The sequence below is a fragment of the Astyanax mexicanus genome, chromosome 16 (assembly GCF_023375975.1).
Source record: "Astyanax mexicanus isolate ESR-SI-001 chromosome 16, AstMex3_surface, whole genome shotgun sequence".
Classification (NCBI taxonomy): Eukaryota; Metazoa; Chordata; class Actinopteri; order Characiformes; family Acestrorhamphidae; genus Astyanax; species Astyanax mexicanus.
The window spans coordinates 7943678-7949677 of NC_064423.1; positions in this window are offsets into that span (position 1 = coordinate 7943678).

Genomic DNA, 6000 nt, shown 5'->3' on the forward strand with positions numbered 1-6000 from the left:
AGACCACCCGACCACCGGACCATAACTCCAGTTTATGCAAATCTAGCCAGAAGCTCCTGATTAATCAGGAAAGAGAAAAGACTCTCGTGATCTTCGTGCCTCTACGTGTAAAATGTGATTTTTGTGGGCTAATTTTTTTTGGACAGTTTTGAACGAGTGTGATCAGGATGATGATGGCAGGACAGATGTTCAAGAGTTCGCAGGACAGAACAGCAGAAAACAACATGTATCAAATACTGAACAGTGAACTCTAAACATAAACGTGACATGAGGAATTCGTTATTTCCCAGCAGGCTGTGTTTATGCACTATATTAGTGCAGAATGAAGTGTAACACTCTATATTAGTGCATCGTCTCTCTGCCTTTACACTGTAAACTTACATTCCAGTGCTGTTTTTTAATGATGTCTTTTTTTGTGGGCCATTTGAATCTGATAGTGAATGATTTGGTTGTGCAGTGATTTGCATATTGCACTATATGCAAAAATTATACTGAAATTTCATTGGCTGATGCTTTGGCCTCACTAAACCGTTAAGCCAAAATTGAATCAGAAAAATCATTTAAACAGAATAACAGGTTAACGTGGATCAGCAGTGATACTGTAATTCTTAAGTGTGAAAATGTTTGTCATAAATCTGTCTTAATGGGTTTCTAAATAAACCTGAACATTCTCAGAAAAAAAAATGCTAAAGTCTGTTTTTTTTATTTCAGCCCAATTTTTCTACTGTATTTGGAAGACCAATTACCCAAAGCCTGTTCATAGTATCACTGTCCAATAAAAAACAAGCATCTCCATTTTTGTTGATTTTTAGTTTACTGCATAAATTAAACACACAAACTCCCCCTTACACTATATATGACCAATAGAAATTCTCTAAAAGTTCCTAAAACAATCTCTATTCATATTTACTTCCATTTAAAGTTTAAAATATTTTATCTCTCTAATGTAAAGCTGCTGGTTTTGAGATACTTGTATTTCATTGGTCAGTGACAGTATGATCTCCCCATTATCAATAGTAATGCTCCCGTCAGTCAGTGAGTGAAGACTAGCGATTGGCTTTTCCGAAAATGTGAAGTCAGACTCCTCCTCTTTTCCAGCTGCCACCAATCACGCATCACTAGGCAGCATCACAGCACTCGGAGGAAAGCGTCGGATCCCCATCTCTGATACATCAGCTAACAGATGCCTGAACCAACCAGCATCACTATGAGAGTAATGAGGGGAGAGAGAGCGCCACCTACTGTACTCTCTCTCTCTCAGACTCCGGCTGCTGATGGTGCTGCTTTACAGCCTGAGTGTTCCCATATTAAATGGGTTGATTTCTCGTTGTTTATTTGATGTTGTGTGATTCTGGCTGCAGGATATAATTCAGTATGTACTGATTATTACCCAGAACTCCCAACATCCTGAGCAGAAAACCTTTAATAGTGTTCAGGTAGTGTTTATACAGTCAGTACCTTCAGCTAGTTCTCATGATAGGTGGACAGATGAGCTGAATGAATAGTTAGGAGAGGAGGAACAGATTGTAAAATTAATTCTGTGGAAATGCATGAATATTATAGAGATATTTTCATCAACAGCTGGAATTTATGCATTTCCACTGAATAATGACTTATCATGACTTAATTGTGCACTTTCAGAGTTCTCAGCGCCTCATTTTAAATATTAGGACCCTCTGAATTCTACCGATGAAGTGTGGTGCTACCCTGAGTTTGTTAATGGTATAAAAATAGAGATTTCTATTCAGTATCAGGGAGCATCGTCTAAAAGTGTTGTATTTAGGAATGCTGGCTGAGAACAGAAGAGGACTATTCAACAAATGTTTGTATCATATTTGACTACAAAACCAAGTCTGTTTTACACCAAATTTCTCATTTAAGCTTCTAACAGGGTTTTTTATACAGATCTGAAGAGGATATTTGTGCTGGAGCTGAAACCCTGGTCCTGCTTTACAGCTGAGTGATTCAGTTTAATCTGGATGATTCCTCCTGGTTTATCAGATGTTGTGTGTAATGAATATTACCCAGAATTCCCCAAAAACCTGAGCAGAGACTCTCTCAGTACTGCAGTCCAAACAACCCCCCCAAACCCCTCCCGGAACCACCAGAACCTCCGGACCCCTCGGCCGCAGCTGCTGTGTGATAATTGATTTACTGATTAACTCTGTCAGATTCTCTTCTCTCCGCTGTGAGATGAAGTGAAGGAGGCAGAATGGAGCTCCAGCCGCCCCCCACCAGACCCCACCAGACCACCTCGGACCCCCCCGGACCCCCCGCCCCGTCATCTTCCATCAGTCACACCCGGCCAGACCGGCCAAGTTTAACCCAGATCAGCCCAGCGGAACCGGGGGGTGAAGCGCCACCCTGCAGTGAGGAGCACAGCTGCACAGGCAGACCACTGCCACTAGGTGGCGCCATAACGCAACTAAATACAGTATCAAAAAGCCCCATACAGATAGAGCCTATCCGCCAGATTTTTCCATTTTCACACATTATAATATAAATCTGATGGTCAATTCCAAACTACGTTTGTTACAAGATGAGAAAAAAGAAAAAAACTCTAACTGAGTTCTTTATTCTTATTTTCTTCTTTATTTTGCCGTATGTAGAAAAAAACAACACTCAACATGTTTTCTAACTTCAAGTTTAGCCTCAACTGGTCAGAAAAGAACTCTGACCCTGATCTTTCACTCATTACTCCTGAGGTCCACCTGCAATAGTTACAGGTGAACTTTACAGCACCAGACTAAAGTCCACATTCAGTTTTAATTTGATATTTTTTGTAAATTAATACTAAGGTCATTATATAATGAATCATGTAGTGACTGGTAACTCTCTAGTGAAAGGAAACTCTCGCTTTTCCTTTCCTGGGGCGGTCCTGATGAGAGCCAGTTTCATCATTAATGGTGACTGCACTTGAGGATACTTTTGAGTTAAGTTCTTGAAAGTTTTTGGATTGACTGAACTTCATTTCTCAAAGTTTTCTTTCTTTACTTAGTTGAGTAGTTCTTGCCTACTATAGATTAGAACATTTTTAATACTAATTACTATAATTAATAATTACTATAGTTCTGTTTTCCTTCATAGTCAATGGAGCTGTGCTTTGGGAGGTAACCGTGTTCAGGTTAAACCCTTAACGTTAAAGGAAACACTTCAGTATACAGTGAATAAACAAGTCAGTGTTCATTTCTTCACCTGTTTGACCCAAAACTGAAAGTCAAATTTTGCCATTTTGGATAGTTGGTTGGTAAATTTTGGTGGACTGTTGGTTGGTAAATATTTTTGAATTCCTAATTATTTTTGTCATAATTGTTGAAATATAATTCTTTTCATTAGAATAATTATTATTATTTATTATGCTAAAGTGCACAGTTTATGCATATACAAAAAAAAAACGTATTTTCGTTCAGCAGACATAAATCTAAATAAAACTGATGGAAAATATATATGGCCTCAGAAAAGCACCTGGCTGCATCTGGACCAGCCCTGGCCCAGGTTCATCTCTCATTAATGCTGCTATCAGTTATAGATGTACAATATTTAGCTTTGGGATGATAACTGATATTGAATATCATGCTAATTTAAATAAGAGCCAATATTATCCAAATGATCATTATTTCATTTCCTTTCTGGAGCTGCAGGATTTATATCACTTCTCTATATTTAACTATTCCTTTGTTTAATCATTCTAATCTGTGTTTAACTCAATCAGCTACACAATAGAGAAGATTGGATTCATTATGAACTGAACAAATAAAAGCACCAGCCAATTAACTGCCCACTTCCACACTCTCAGCACCACTTATAATATTATACCTCAGATTTTCAGTCTAACAAAGAATTCTCTCTGAGAAAAAGTCTGAAATGCCTAAACCTGAAAGTTATTCTATAAGAGTAGATAAGAATTTCTTGGTTTAAGCAGAATAAAGAGTTCAGTGCAGTGATTTAGCAATATGTTGATTTCTGAATAAACTCTTTGATCTTCTGGAAATTAACTGATACTAAAGCAGCATTATTTCTATTTTGTTTTTGATCATCTGCAGATGAAGCGTAATTTCAGGAGGTTCTAGTGTTGCTTTCTTAATCACAGAATGGTAAAACTGATGTCATGTTCTCATCCTGTCCCTCGTATGTGTCCATGTTTTTACCGTCTCCTCATGTTTTCTTAGCCATGTGTTTTATTGCACGTGGCTCTGTGTTCTCTCTGTCTCCGCCACATGTGTCATTTGTAGCTCTGCCCCCTTGTTACCTGTCCCTATATGTGTCCTGTTTCCTGCTACTACCGTGTATATATAATGGCTGTGCCCAGAAAGTTTTGCAACTCCTCCTCTCCTACTCCTTCTTTCCTACTCCTTTCCTACAGGAGGAATGGAGGGAAGGAGCTGTAATTGGGGAAATTTGACAGCTGATCCCTTTTAAATAGGATGTTGACTACCAATGAACTGAGCCAATCACAACCCTCACTTTCAGCACATGTTTCAGAACTTTACTATATCACACACAGCTAAAAATTCAGATATTTCAATAAAATCCTGCTTACTCCCAGCTGAATTTTTGGCCGCATCTCCGGCCAGTAAAGCTGGCAGCCCTGTCTGACCTCAGCTTTATGAGGGTTTCAGTTTCCTCATCAGTCCCTAAGAAAAAAATAAATAAACAAATAGATAGAATTAAATTATCTATATATTATAAATAATATATGTATGTACATGTATATCATATTACATATAGGGTCATTAATATAGTTTTACTGAACATACAGCTTATCTAAACTATAAATTATATTACTGCTTTACTGGCTGTTTAATTATATAAGGAATCTAGTTATTTAATACATTTATGACGTACATTTGTGCGTTGCCTTCTCTATTTTCTCGTGCTCTGTGGGCGTGGATGCAGTGATGTCATTAAAAATCCTTAAAAGTCTTCCGGAGTAGAATGCTTTTATGTACCCTCCGTTGGAAGCCTCCTACAGGAGGAATTTAAGCGGCTTCTTTCGTCTCATATGGTATTCGGACAGGTGGCAAGATAGCGTCACGAAAATCAGTTTCTGGGTCATGGAGGAGAGGACGAGGATCGGTAGGAAAAAGGAGACACTTTTGGGGTTTCTGGACGCAGCCATAGTCTCTTTGTTTTAGTGTTTTCTTGCCGGTTCTTGTGCGTTTTACGTCTGTTTAGGTTGCTAGTCTTGTTTCTTATTGTGGTTTACTTGTTGTTTTAGTACTTAATTTCTGTCTGTTTGTTTATCTGCTTTTGTGTTTATTTGTTTTTATTGTTTATTAAAATTACTTGCATTTGCGTTCACCTCCATGACTACCTGTTGGCTAGTATTGTCCCGTACCCTTGACTGGACAGAGAAGAAGAAGAGAGGGGGTAGGCGAACTCAGAGTATTTGGGGTGGAGTTCGGGGCAGCTTCATTGGAAAAGCGTGAAGCTGAAGCCCCCCCACACGAAGAGAAACAGGAAAAGAAAGGGAGAAATGAAAGAAGGAGGAAGATGGGGAGGAAGTGGGTGCGAGGTTGTTTAACAAGGAGAGTGGGAGGAGTAAGGGTGTGAATCAATCTCCCAAAACTAAGTTATATACATAACTCCACCTGCTGCATCCTTAAATCTATCTTCTTCAACCACAGACGCAGCTCCTCTTCTTAAAAAGTGGTGGATCTCTTATTTTATGGAGCTCCACAATCTCCCGTCTTGTTGATTTTTATTCATAACTCTCTGATCGTTTTGTGTCGTGATTTTAACACTCTCATCTTTCAGTGTTGTGTTTCTAACACTCTTGACGTGTTGTGTTGGTAAAACTCCAGTGTTCTTGTGTGGAAGTTCCTCCACAGAGTGAACAGAGATGGCCGTGTCCTTGTAGTTGAGGAAAGGAAGGTGAAAAAGGTAAAGATAAAAGAAAATGACCTGGACTGAAGAGCAGGATTATCCCTCGTCTTCCTCTGTAAAAAAAAAAGGAGAGAATATGTAAAAATGTACTCCATAATCAAGCTTCCCCCCCCC